The sequence below is a fragment of the Lepus europaeus genome, chromosome 3, assembly GCF_033115175.1.
Source record: "Lepus europaeus isolate LE1 chromosome 3, mLepTim1.pri, whole genome shotgun sequence".
Taxonomy (NCBI): Eukaryota; Metazoa; Chordata; class Mammalia; order Lagomorpha; family Leporidae; genus Lepus; species Lepus europaeus.
The window spans coordinates 71,949,921-71,964,895 of record NC_084829.1 but is presented as its reverse complement, the minus strand read 5'-3'; positions in this window follow the sequence as shown (position 1 = coordinate 71,964,895).

The window sequence follows — 14,975 nt, the reverse complement described above, 5'->3', positions numbered from 1 at the left end:
ATGTTTGAATATTGGTACACTGCCCATGAAAGGGTGATTGCCAAAAGAGTTGAAAAATGCATATCGGGGACAAAATGTTCCCTTTTCCACAGAATGCAGAGTAGGAAAAATGCAATCTCTCCAGCTTTCTACTTTCTTTTAGCTAGGGTTTTGTTTAATCAGTAGTGCTTCGTATTATTATTGAAAAAGATATTTTATAGCACACAGTATTAAGTATGTATTTGATAATAATACAAACTAATACAAATACTAACTAATACAAATTAGAAAGATCCAATCTATATGTTATCTCCTATTTAAAGTTTAATTAATTTCAGTTAATTTTCAATAGCTGATACATTTTCTTTTGTTGGAGACTCAACTGGAGGCAACTGCTAGGGCAAACCATTGATTCACTTTATTTTGGAAGGAGTAAAACTTCGATTAAAATATTGTTCATTAACATAATATTACTGTTTCATAGAGCCAAAATCAGTGCTAAAGATGACTTATATGAACATTTTTTGTGTGTTTCTAAATAACTAGGTAGTGTTTTTAGAATATCATCAAATTAGCTAAGTACCATTAAGAAGAATAAAAACACTAAAGAATTCTTTGTAAAAATGTGTTTGGACTTTTAGAAGTTAGTTGATCTGGTTGCCTTTGAAATCTGAACAACTGTGTCTCCAACTGTGTCTTGCCTATTTGCTGCCTTAAATATTTTTACTCTTCTCTGAATATATATGTACATGTTTCTGATAAGTATTCAAGAAATATATAGAAAGAGATCTAAATCATATATAATAAATAAGAATTAATAGTTCAGATAGTATGTCTTAAGGAAAAGAGGATCATAACGAGTATTGAATTTTTCTTCAAATTAATCAAAAACTGGAAAAGGAATTGTTAGATTATTTTCTTTTTCTTTTTCTTTTTTTTTTGACAGGCAGAGTGGACAGTGCGAGAGACAGAGAGAAAGGTCTTCCTTTGTCTGTTGGTTCACCCTCCAATGAACGCCGCGGCTTGCGCGCTGCGACCGGCGCACCACGCTGATCCGATGGCAGGAGCCAGGTGCCTATCCTGGTCTCCCATGGGGTGTAGGGCCCAAGCACTTGGGCCATCCTCCACTGCACTCCCTGGCCACAGCAGAGAGCTGGCCTGGAAGAGGGGCAACCGGGACAGAATCCGGGGCCCCAACCGGGACTAGAACCCAGTGTGCTGGCGCCACAAGGCAGAGGATTAGCCTAGTGAGCCGCGGTGCCAGCCAGATTATTTTCTTCTGAACAAAATATGATCAATCCAAGATCTTTCTACCTAATTTAGATAACTTTTTAAAGTTACATATTTCAGGAATACGTGGAATTGTTTGATAATCCTTCTAAAGAGATGAGGAAATATCCTTTTGAAATTGCTTTGATTTCTTATCCCCATTCCTCCTATTCTAATTTTTATGTACTTAAAATTTTCCACTTCTAAGACATACAGTATTTATATTCTCTTGTGTAACCATAAATTTCCACAGTTATTTAGTTTTGTACTGATCTAAATAATCATGAGTCAGTTTTGCCGTGGCTTCTTCATTTCAAGTTCCATGTTAGGTCTATCTTTAGTTTTCTTTCATTTTATTTTTATTTGTTGGTTTTCCTGCATTCAAGTTTCAAAGATGTATTCATAAGTTCTGCTTTTATTGAATTTTTCTGAATGTTTAATAGTGTCAATATTTGAAGGAATTTAACTTTTTTTCACATTAGTATTCATGCATCTATTTTCTCAACATCATTATTTGAGCTTCTACTATATGTCTGGCACGGAAGATACAAAGTAAACAGCACAGACATTGCTACTACATTTATAAAACTCACAGTTCATTATGAGTAGAAAGACAGGCAAATACACAACTTACATTGTGATGTGTGTTGTGAAAAAGCAAAGCAAAGCAATGGGATAGGGTTGCTTGACAATAATTAAATGTGATGGTTAGATAGTGCTTCCTTAGAGATGACATCTGAGCTGTAGTTGTAAGAACAAATGAAGCCAGTAAGCATCCCAGGCAGAAGAGTAGAAGAAAAATAAGTGCTCAAGTGCTAAGATACCATAGTAGGAAGGAAAGAGGGAACATAAAACTTTTTAAAGATTTTGGGGGCAGAGAAAGCCTTTTTTGCTGAAACATAGTGAATGGAGATGAGGTTAGAGTAGGTATTAGAAAATGGTTCAGAGAGATAGAGAAAGTAGACCATAAAGCTTTGTATACCATTAAAAGATTTGAGACTTTTCTAATTGAACTGGGAAGTTCATTTTTGACTCTTAGCCTTAGGTACTGTACCTTTAGTCCTAATGTCTCATCTCATAGTGTTTCTATTTGTCTCTTTCAGGTTTCTGTCATCACTGTTTTGAGACCTCACTGACAATAGTAGAAATGGCACTTAAATTGACAAGCATATTGGCCATCTCTCTTCTCTTAACTTTCTGGATCTTTCAGTAGTATATCATCAGCTGAGCACTTTCTCTTTTTTTCCATTGGTGTGCATCACACAGCCTTTCCATCTAAATATATGTCTGCTCTCTGGTCCTGGGTAATTAAACAATCTTATGATTCTGATGTCATTTATACATCAGCATCTCCCAGATCTGGTTGTTTTGATTTTACTCAGAATTCTAGTGCCATGTATCAACTGCCCATCTGACATCCTCACTTGGATGTCAAATATAACATGAGCAAAAATCAAACTCTTATTTGGTCATTTCAAAGTAATACTGTGACAGAGTTCATCCCAGTCAATGGCAACCACAGCCACTCAATTGCTCACTATTATTTTTGATTATTTCCTTTCCCTTTCATTCTAATACAATTTCATCAGTCAGTATGGTTATTTTATACCTGAACCACATGCCATAATAATAAAAAAAAGTCTCATCTTGTCTGCAATTATTGCTCGCTTATGCTACTAATTCAATAACCTTATAAATGATGTCCTTGATTGTAACAATCCTACAAATCCAATCTCTTCAGAATAGAGTGATTTTATTTATTTATTTATTTAATTGTTTGACAGGTAGAGTTATAGACAGTGAGAGAGAGAGAGACAAAGAGAAAGGTCTTCCTTCTGTTGGTTCACTCCCCTAATGGCCGGCACTGTGCTGATCCGAAGCCAGGAGCTGGGTGCTTCCTTCCAGTCTCCCATGTGGGTGCAGGGACCCAAGTACCTGGGCCATCCTCCACTGCTCTCCCGGGCCACAGCAGAGAGCTGGCCTGGAAGAGGAGCAACCAGGACTAGTAACCAGTGCCCCAACCGGGACTAGAACCTGGGGTGTCGGCGCCACAGGCGGAGGATTAGCCAGCGCTGGCAGAGTGATTTTTTTAAAAAAATACATATTAGGCCATATCACTCTACTACTGTTTTTCTAATGCCTTTTATTTCACAAGCATAAATCATTTTTCTAAAGTATTTAATCTGTATTCAAATGGTTAACTACCTTTCTATGCTTACCATGGCCCACTCTCATAATTTTCTAAGGAGTGATCTGATCTATAGATTGAGTAGAGATCTAAGTCCTCAGATATACTGAGTGCACTTCCTTACCTGGAGACTGGATGGTGGGCATGCTGATAGCATTTTGTCAGACAATATTTTCTTTCACTTTCTGCAAAACATATTTTTCCTACACTTAATATATAAAAATGTCTTGCAAGAAAATGTATTTGAGCACAGAAAATGTGGCTTTAAACTTTAATATTTTATTGAATATGTACTGAATTCTTTTTATTTTTCTAATTAATATTATGTCAATAATATCCTTATGTCAACAATATCATAGTGTCAATGTCAATAATATCATAAAGCTTTATCTCTGAAGGGAGTATTAACTATTATATCATGAGCTACTCAAAGTAAAGTTCAGACCAGTGCCAATCCATGGACTGTTAGTGATTTTGCCAATTAAGATGTTTAGGTACATTTATAGAAATTTGACAAATCAATTACATACATAAATACATACAAAATAAAGAAAATAGCTTGCATTTTTAGTTTTTTGAACTTAAAAATTATTTAAGGTATATAGACTTCATGCATTTCATATGTATAAATTTATAAACATATACTTTGCTGAGTGTTTCTTTTGCCATGTAGAAGCTTCTCAACTTGATATAATCCCATTTGTTAATTTTGTCTTTGATTGCCTGTGTATCTGGGATCTTTTTCCATGAAGTCTTTGCCTATGCCAATTTTTTTGCAGAGTTTCCTCAATTTTCTCTAGTAATTTGTTGGCTTAGGTCATAGGTTTAAGTCATTGATCCATTTTTAGTGGATTTTTGTATAAAGTGTAAGGTAGGGCTCTTGTTTCCTACTTCTTTATGTTGAGATCCAGTTTTCCCAGCACCATTTGTTGAAGAGACTGTCCTTGTTCCAGGGATTGATTTTAGATCTTTTGTCAAAGATAAGTTGGTTGTAGATCGTGGATTGGTTTCTAGAGTTTGTATTTTGTTCCATTGGACTGTACGTCTGTTTTTGTGAAAGTATCAGGCTGTTTTGATTATAACTGCTGTAGTATGTCTTGAAATCTGGTATTGTGATGATTCCAGCTTTGTTTTTGTTGTATGAGATTGCTTTAGCTAAAATAGCTTGTGTTTTGTTTTTGAATTTTCATTTTTCCAACAAGTCATTTTTATTATATTTTATCAAATTATTAATTCAGGATACACTGTGCATTTAAAATAGTTAGAAATTTATATCTTCACAGGTATTCTGTCCTTTTCCATTTTTAGACAAAACAGGTAGAATTCATAAGCATTACAATGTTGTAGTTTAGACAAAAATTTACCACAGTTTATTTCATTATGTGTTAACACAATTGTAATGGGCATAACCTGATGTCTGTTTAATATCTGGATCTTAAGTTCGACATTTTGCATGGATGAACATAGGAGGATTTGGATTAGATAATATTGCTCAAAAAATCTTGCATAAAATTATTACTCTGAGCTCTCAAGTATATGTGTTTTATTTGTTCCAAAATAACATTAACTTATAAGAAGTTGCTTTTTCTGTTATTTAGTTTCCTCTTACATGTCTGTTGAAGCCGATTGTTTAATATGAACTTGATAAGTCCTCAAAAACTACAGAGGAACCTGATGGCACACTTTAAGAAGTTTATAATTATGAAATCAACAGCAATTTTTCTGTTCTGGATCCAAATTCTGATGAGACAGGAAAGATGAATGCAACATTAATTATTCTTTAATTGTTTTCATTTACTTTAAATTATTTTTTGAGCAACCAATTTCTTTTCACTCTCCTCTGTTATAGTGCTTCTAAATGGATAGCACACTGGGGCCGGCTATGTTATTTATAATAAAATCTTCTGCCTGGTATGGGGTTACTTGGGCTCTGAGGTCAACAGATGGAATAACATCCCATTCCACATGCTTTGTTGTACAATGTTTGCTTCCTTGTCAACAGGAGTCCTAGTGTCCTTGAAAGATCTGAGATATCTGTTTCTGAGGAAGCAGAAGAGAAGATTTAGGCAGCCCAGTCATGCCGGGAGCAACATTCTCGCGAAAACACACAAGGAAGGAAGCAGCAAGCAGAAAGCCAGATTCAAGGCAGGAATATGAGAAGTGAGATCAGCTGTCCAGAGGATAGATACAATCCATCCATTAGTTAACACTGTTAGAATTATAATAAGCTCAGATTGAGTCTAAAGATTGATTTAGGTTTTTAAAAGTCAAAAGCTCACACATGGGTGGTGAATTAGAAACCAATAACAGGGAGTCTAAGGGAAAGCAATTTTCCTTACTACTCTATCAATTCACTGAGGTAAAATCAATACACCTTTATGTCCATGATACCTATCATACAGAATATATATTCAGAATGTACAAATTATTAAATGATTTATGATGGCTTCAGTGGAAACAGACATGAGAAACAATATGGTATAAATCAAGCTGAAGTGGCTTTTTTCATAAAGTAGAAGTGAGGACACATGAAGAAGTGAAGGGTGAGGATACCTGGAAAAGATGAAAATCGTTAAATGTAGAAGGGTATATGTGGGGCCGGCGCTGTGGCTCACTTGGTTAATCCTTTGCCTGCGGTGTTGGCATCGTATATGGGCACCGAGTTCTAGTCCCGGTTGCTCCTCTTCCAGTCCAGCTCTCTGCTGTGGCCCAGGAGGGCAGTGGAGGATGGCCCAAGTGCTTGGCCCCTGCGCCTGCATGGAAGACCAGGAAGAGGCACCTGGCTCCTGGCATTGGATCCGCGTAGCTCCAGCTGTAGCGGCCATTTAGGGGTGAACCAACGGAAGGAAGACCTTTCTGTCTCTCTCTCTCTTACTGTCTAACTCTATCTGTCAAACAACAACAACAAAAAAAAAGAAGGGTAAATGTGTATAGGTATTCTTACCTGTTAATGGAAAGAGTCAAGGTAGAGAAAGAGATTAAAACATAACAAAGAATGGGTAACTGAAAGAGTAAGGACTGCATTCTTTTCCTTAGAATAAGAAGAATGGTAATAAAAAATAAAGTAGCTTGACATTATATTATTTAATACATAGAAGCTATAATTGAAAGGCACAATTTTAATAGAATTGACCCTTTGACATTGTTCAAATAGATTGTTTCCTATTTTTTTAAAAGATTTATTTATTTATTTGAAAGTCAGAGTTATACAGAGAGAGAAGGAGAAGCAGAAGCCGAGAGAGAAAGAGAGAGAGAGTGAGAGAGAGAGAGAGAGAGAGGTCTTCCATCTGATGGTTCACTCGCCAATTGGCTGTGACTTCAGGACTGTGCTGATCCGAAGCCAGGAGCCAGGAGTTTCCTCCAGGTCCCCCACGCAGGTACAGAGGCCCAAAGCCCAAGGCCATGGGCCATCTTCCACTGTTTTCCCACGTCACAGCAGAGAGCTGGAAAGGAAGAAGAGCAGCCGGGACTTGAACCGGCATCCACATGGAATCCTGCACTGCAGCCGGTGGTCTCCCTGCCACGCCACAGCACCGGCCCCGATAGTTTCATATTAAGAAAAGCTACTGAGAGTTTGCATCCATAGATGGTTATTTATTTGTAATAAGTTAAACTAACCAATAATAATCAAGTCCTGCTGAGTTTCTCAATATAACTATTTGGAACTATGAGTAATAATTTAAAAGTGGGTTATCAGAATACATGTCATCATTCAATCAAATTGAATTGAGTATTCTAACTTTCTATGTATTATTAAGCCCAGGAAAGAGAATCTCTATTTGATAAACTATTTGATGGAAATCTTTTTTTTTTTTTTTTTTTTTTTTTTTTTTTTGTCAGGCAGAGTGGATAGTGAGAGAGAAAGAGACAGAGAGAAAGGTCTTCCTTTTTGCCACCGGTTTACCCTCCAATGGCCGCTGCGGCCGGTGCTTCTCACTGATCCGAAGCCAGGAGCCAGGTGCTTCTCCTGGTCTCCCATGCGGGTGCAGGGCCCAAGGACTTGGGCCATCCTCCACTGCCTTCCTGGCCATAGCAGAGAGCTGGCCTGGAAGAGGGGCAACCGGGATAGAATCTGGCGCCCTGACCGGGACTAGAACCTGGTGTGCCAGTGCTGCAAGGCGGAGGATTAGCCTGTTAAGCCACGGCGCCGGCCTTGATGGAAATCTTTAAGTATGAAAGTAGGAGCTGACATAGTGGCACTGTGAGTTTTACTGTTGCCTGTGACACCAGCATCCCAATTGGGTGCCAGTTTGTATTCCAGCTGCTCCAGTTCTGATTCAGCTCCCTGCTAATGCACCTGGGAAGGCAGAGGAAGATGGCCCAAGTACTTGGGCCCTTGCTACTCACATGGGAGACCTGGATGAAGTTCCTGCTTCCTGCCTTTGGACCAACCCAGCCCTGGCCATTGCTGCCATTTGGGTAGTACAACAGTGTATGGAAAATCTCTCTATCTCTCCCTCTCTCTGTGTAACTCTGCCTCTTAAGTAAATAGAATAAACCTTAAAATTAAAGGATGCAAGTAGATGTATTTCTAAATGTTATACCTAAAATATATATGTGATCTTCTCAGTGGCAATTGATGATTTTAAGCAATTAGAGTTCCTTGTGTGATCTCACTTGAAATATTCATGAATATTCACTAGGGTTGAGGAAAGCCTTTGTTCTTTCACTCATCTAAGGAAAATGAAAATGCCATTAGCATGGGCAAAGTATCAGCAAAGAAAACTTGCTTCTAGAGCTTATTGCAGATTTCCCCAATTTAAAATTCTGCTAGCTAACCCTCCCATTTAGATTGTACTGCTATCCTGACACTTTCTAATCAATTGCGCTTCTTTTGATAACCAATGGTCCTTCCACATTTCTTTCTCAGATCTTCCCTGGTGATTCCAACCTATTTTCAGTCCCATTTTCTTGAGCATGGGCATAAGAATTCCACAGGTTTTGAGTCTTCCTTTTCAGTTAGTTTATTTCTTTTACATTATCTCAACATGTGAAAATAGACAGATGTGTTTTACCTCCTCTGTGGGCTTGTCCTGCGAGGCACACACTTGTCAGTATTCTTCAACAAGAAGCACCAGGGACAGTTTCAGTGAACATGTTCCTTTAATAGCAGTTAGGCACAAGCTTTTATAGGGCAGGCAAAAGAGAGTAGCTAGCTCAGAGTAGCAACACTAATTCTATAGGATAAAGCTGATACTGGCGCCCCTATGCTTCTCCAATCAGCTTGATGGTCACCAGGCCCATGTAAACTTCAAGGTGGTCCTGTGGGTCTGGGCCACATCCAGGAGCTGTTTATCTAGCTGACAATTACAAGGCCCCTCAACAGGAAGCGGGAGTGAGGAAAATGTGCCTGGGGTCCCTGCCATCTGCCAGCAGTCAGTTCATATGTGGGTCTCAGTGTGCTGATTCCTCAACCAGGGATTTTCCTGTGGGGCATGATGTGCCATGCCCTCTTGACCTCCTGCATAGGCTAGGCAGGCTGTCTTCCAGCCAGGCACAGGATCACCCACACCTTCTCTCAATCATACTACCACTAATGCTGGTACCAACGATTATTACTACTTTTACTAATACTACCACCACCACCACCACCACCTTCCAGTACCACTGCTGCTCTTACTACTAACATTAGTCTCTGATGCTACTGATTTTCCAAGCCTCTGTTGTAAGCCAGGCACGGTGTGAGACAGTATGCTTATCACAGCCTTGTAAGGTAGACATTTGATTTATAGATTATCAAAATTAAAATGAGAGTATGTAATCTGCTTGTGAATGTCAGAATTTGCATTCAAACACACATCTCCTTGGCTTGAAAACCTGACATTTCCATTCCATCAAGAACAAAATAACTTGGGAAAATGCCAAGGAACCAAGATTCCCTGATTAGGAATCTAGAAAAAACCTATGTGTATGTGCTAGAATTGACTTAGGTAGGCTAAAGTCAAGCAGGAGTGACTTTCTTGGCAGTCTATTCTGTCCTAAACTTCTACTTTATCTTTGGATTATTTAGGATGAAAATCTCTGCTTGAGGACTAGGTGTTAGGGATGCATTGGTCTCCCAAATAGATGTTAAGAGATGGAATATTTCATTGAAGCTCACTATGATTCATCACAGTCCATGGAGAATCATGTATGTTTAACAGAGATGAAGCTGTACCAAATTTATGGGAAGAGACTACACAATTTATGTCTGCCTTATTCAATTACATAAAATATGCAAGAACTTGAAGTTAATGCTCACATATTATATGAACCTGTGAAGCCTTGCATTTTAAAGAATAACTTTACTTGTTATTTCAAAATCATAGACATGGAGGAAAGAAACAGTCTAAAATCTCAGGTTTCTTATCTATGAAGACAGTCCTTTCTGTTCAAAAAAAGGAAGGGAACATCAAAATTAGTATGTGCACAGAGAAACACTTTAAAATGTGATTCTTTTTAATTTAAAAATGAAATAAGCACTTATTTGTTCTCAGTAATACCAGACTATTTCAAAAAGTTTATGGACAATGTAATTAAAAATAATTTTACTTTATTGAAAAAAATTTGAAATCCATGCATAGTTTTATCAGAATATGCATTTTCCATGAATATTTTTAAGAATCCTAATATTACAGAGTAGATATTCGATAAATTCTGCTCACAAACATATTTTAGCTCTCTGAAGAAATACCCTTTCTTTACCATTTAAGACTTCTCATATTCAATCAATTGATTTTAGAATATTGTTTATAATGTTAAAATTCACTATGGCAGGAGGAAATAGAAATTCCAAGCACTCTTATAACAACAGATTGGAATGGAAATTTAAAATCTCCTGACACAGAAAAATCAAGAACCAGATGGTTTCACAGCTGAATTCTACAAAATATTCAAAGAATTAATACCAATCCTTTTTAAACTTTTCCAAAAAATGGAATGAGGGAGTATACTTCCAAACTCATTTTTATGAGACTAGTCACACTGGTCATCAAAACCAAAGATATCACAAGAAATGAAAATGATAGACCAGGGCCCAGTGCTGTGGTACAGTAGGTTAAGCCTCCTTCTGCAGTGCCGACATCCCATCTAGATGTCAGTTCAAGACCCTGCTGCTCCCCTTCTGATCTTGCTCTGTGTTAATGGCCTGGGAAAACAGCAGAGGATGGCCTAAATGGTTGAGCCCCTGCATCCATATGAGAGACCCGGAAGAAGCTCCTGGTTCCTGCCTGCAGACGGGCGCAACTCCGGCCATTGTGGCCATTTAGGAAGTGAACCAGTGGATGGAAGATCTCTCAGACTCACTCTTTCATTCTCTGCCTCTTTCTGTAACTCTGCCTTTCAAATAAAATAAATCTTAAAAAACTCTCTCCCTGTCACTCTTGCCTTTCAAAAAATGAATAAATATCTTTGTAGAAAGAACTATAGACCAACATCTCAGATGAACATGGATGTAAACATCTTCAATGAAATACTAACAAACTGAATTCAACAAGGAATCAACAACATTACACATCGTGACCATGAGGTATTTATATCCGGGAAAGTATTAATATTAGTGCTGATCATATTCTCAAAATGCACGATCTCAACTGCTGTAATACCCCAAAGCACAAATAAACTGTTGAAATCCTGAAAACGGCAATTTTCATTTTAAAAAGAAAAAGCTATGTAAGCTAGAGAGAGAGCTGAATCCTAAGGAAGAGGCTGATCATGAAATACAGCAATGACAAAAACTTCAGTTCGAAAATTTGTTCGTTGTCTACATTGACATTTCTTCCCGATGATGAAATTCTAGGACCTCTTAATGAGTTAAATCCAGTTGTCTGAAGAAGGCAGTGAAGTTACTCACTGGTTTGAAAATAATTATGTACACAGTAGGATAAAAGGATACGAAAGCAACTGTGTTGCTCTTCCATCCTCAGAACTGTTTCCACCAAATCAGTGGTCTCTGCATGAGTGCGTGGTAAATGGATTTTTGCGTACTGAAAACAATATAGCAGCATGGTACAGAAGACTCGACTATATAGTAGAGAGTGCCCGTGTCTGTGTGTCAGATCATGAAAGAATCTATCAAATCATTGAAGAATGTGAACATATTCTTCAAAGACAAACATGTTCTAGAAGAAAAAAAAAGGAGCTATTTACTGACATCCAAAATTTCAAAATGCACATGTTGATATTTGACCAGATATTAAGAGATAGCTGCTTCATTATCTACTTTAAGTGCTGCCTGCTACCCATTATCTCTGTAAAACCTTTCCTCGTAATGACACATTTTCTTTCTAGGTTTTTTGTTTTCTTTAAAAATTTTTTTCTCCATAATTTTATAGTGTCCTCACTAGTTTTACCATTCACCATGCTATGTATTTCATAATTGCATTATTTTCAATATTGGAGGTGCAAACTGTGTACTGTGTAAAGAGTTTAGAGAGTTCTAATTCATTTTATTTTTTTTTTTGAAAACTTGACTCCACAAAAGTGTGTTACACAATATTCATTGATTGAGTGTAAGCACTGTTTGTGTAAGAATGCTGAAACTTCTTCAATAAGTGAAAAGACATCCTTTTTATACACCTGTAATTGAGAAAGATAAAATTTCTCGCTATCTATTTCTTTCAGTGACTGCATATGTAGTGGTGGCTAATCAAAGTTTTTTTGTCAGTCTTATCAAAAGATTTAGCTTGTCCATCACAGTACTTCAGATGATTGCAGTGATGTAGCTGAGTAAACAAAATTACAAACCTAGGCCGGCGCTGCTGCTCACTAGACAAATCCTCCACCTTGCGGCGCCGGCACACCGGGTTCTAGTCCCGGTTGGGGCACCGATCCTGTCCTGGTTGCCCCTCTTCCAGGCCAGCTCTCTGCTGTGGCCAGGGAGTGCAGTGGAGGATGGCCCAAGTCCTTGGTCCCTGCACCCCATGGGAGACCAGGAGAAGCACCTGGCTCCTGCCGTCGGATCAGCGCGGTGCGCTGGCCGCAGTGCGCCTACCGCGGCGGCCATTGGAGGGTGAACCAACGGCAAAGGAAGACCTTTCTGTCTTTCTCTCTCTCACTGTCCACTCTGCCTGTCAAAAAAAAAAAATTACAAACCTTAGTAATATATGTTTAGATATTTTCTTTTGATTTCTTTCTTTTTTTGAACTTTAAAGAAAAAATTATTTTAATTTGGGCTGAAAGAGGTGGTTCTTTAGAATTCAAGTGTTTCACTTGAGATAATTCCACTTGAACATAGGGTTTCATAACTACATAAATAATAATTCAAAAGTGAGGTCTAAAATGAGCCATTTTACTACTATTGAATATTGTCTCACATTATTTTACTAAAATCTAAATTGATCTTTGAGCAAGGAATAATTGCTTACAGGGCAAGCATTCAGCTTCAGTGACATCGGAGATTACAAAATGAGTGAAGAATCCAAAGACTGACCATTAAAAGCTAGAATGTCTGGATCAGACCTTTGGTGAAGTGGTTAAGATGTTGCTTAGCATACTGGCACCCCATATTGCAGTGCCTGCATCAAATTCATGGTTCCAATCCCGATTTTCACTTTCTGCTACTGTGCAACCTGAAAGGCTGAAGTACTTGAGGCCCAGCCACCCACATAGGAGACCTAGTTTAAATTCCTGAATCTTGACATTTGCCTGACCCACCACTGGCTATTGTGGCATTTGGGGAACAAACAAGTGGATAGAAGACCTGTCTGTCTCTCTCTCTCTCTGCCTTGCAGATACTTTAATAAATAAATAAATGTCAGAATAAAGGAACCAATTAGAGTGTGCATCAAATGACATTTATTGCTGTGCTGTTGTCACATCTTACTCAGGGCAGTGGATTCCTAAGTCTCTGTGCCATCAGGTCACAGCATGTTTGTAGTGATAATTGCAAGTCCTTCTCAGCTTGGTTTTCACCTGGGTCTCTACATGAAAAAAGGCTATATAGTTCCCTGCTTGAAACACAGGAATTCTGCGAACTCCTTCCTGTGTATCTGATAGATTTGGAGTCCAAAATGCAAATGTGTAAAAATGTCAGATTATTTGTGAAAACAGATTGGCTGCTCATAACTGTTATTATGTGACTGTCACAAGTATGCAAAAATATGTTATTATTGCTTATATTGTGGAAAGTGGACTTTTTACATCTCTCAAGCCATCTTTTAATATATAAATAAGTAAACAAATATTTTTAAACATGTTTAAGATTAGTTTTATAGAATTATATTTTGGGATTTTAACAATGTGGGAATTCAACATTCAGCATTACGGCATTCGGGTGTATGTTTCAGGAGTCTGGCTCAGATATACAAGCATCAATGGGATGCTTCCTCCATTTACAATAGTACTGGAAGTACCAGCAAGAAAAATCAAGCATGAAAAAGAAACAGAGGAATTCAACTCAGAAAAGAAACAGCAATATTATTTCTGCTTGCAGGTAGCATGGTTCTATACAGTGAACCTCAACGAGTTCTCACACATAAAAACTCTAAAAACTAAGAAATGAATTCAGTAAAATTTCAAGGTAAAATATCAGCATGCAAAAATTAATTGCATTTCTACTCACCAGATGTTACTTATCCAAAAGAGGAATCAAGTAACAATTTCACTTATGATAGTTTCAAGAAGAAAAAATATGGAGATAAAGTATTTATACATTGAAACTTATTAAAAATTGGTGAAAAAATTGAAGAAACAAATAAATAAAGAGCTATCCTGCAATTGTGCACTGGAAGAATTAATGTTGTTAAAATGTCCACACCACCCAAAGCAATCTGCAAATTTAACAAATTTATATGAAAATTATAATTGCATTTTCACAGAAATATTACAAGCCATCCTAAAATTTATCCTGAAACAAAAGATTCTGAATAGCTAAAGCAATCTTGAGTAAAATAAAGCCAGTTACATTGCACTCATTTGAAAATCTATTTTAAGGCTACAGTAGTCAAAACAGCATGTTACTGACATAAAAACAGACATATAGACCAATTGGACAGAATAGAGAGCTTGGAAACAAACCCAAGCATTTATGATCAATTAATTTTCAACAAAGACACCAAGAAACACAGTGGGGAAATGACACTTTTCTTCAATAAATGGTATTAGAAAACTGACTCACCACATACAGAAGAACTAAATTCTACCCTTTCCAGGACATACAAAAATCAACTCAACTGGATTAAAAGCTTAAATATAAGACTTGTAATCATAAAACTCCTACAGGAAAACTTCTCTTTGACATTGCTTTGGAAATGATTGTTTGATCAAAAGTTTAGGCAACTAAAGCAAAAATGAATGGGAGTACATCAAACTCAAGAGCTTCTATATGGCAAAGGAAATAATCAACAATTTGTAAAGGTCATCTACAGATTGGACAAAAATTTTTCAAGCCAAATATCTGGGATTATATCGAAAATATGCAAAGAATTCACACAACTCTATACTAAATAAATAAATAACCCAATAAAAGGAAATTAGTAAGTATATAATTAAAGAAGACAAAATTGGCCAATAGATATATGAAAAGATGATATATGTTACTAAAAATGTGGAACATGCAAAT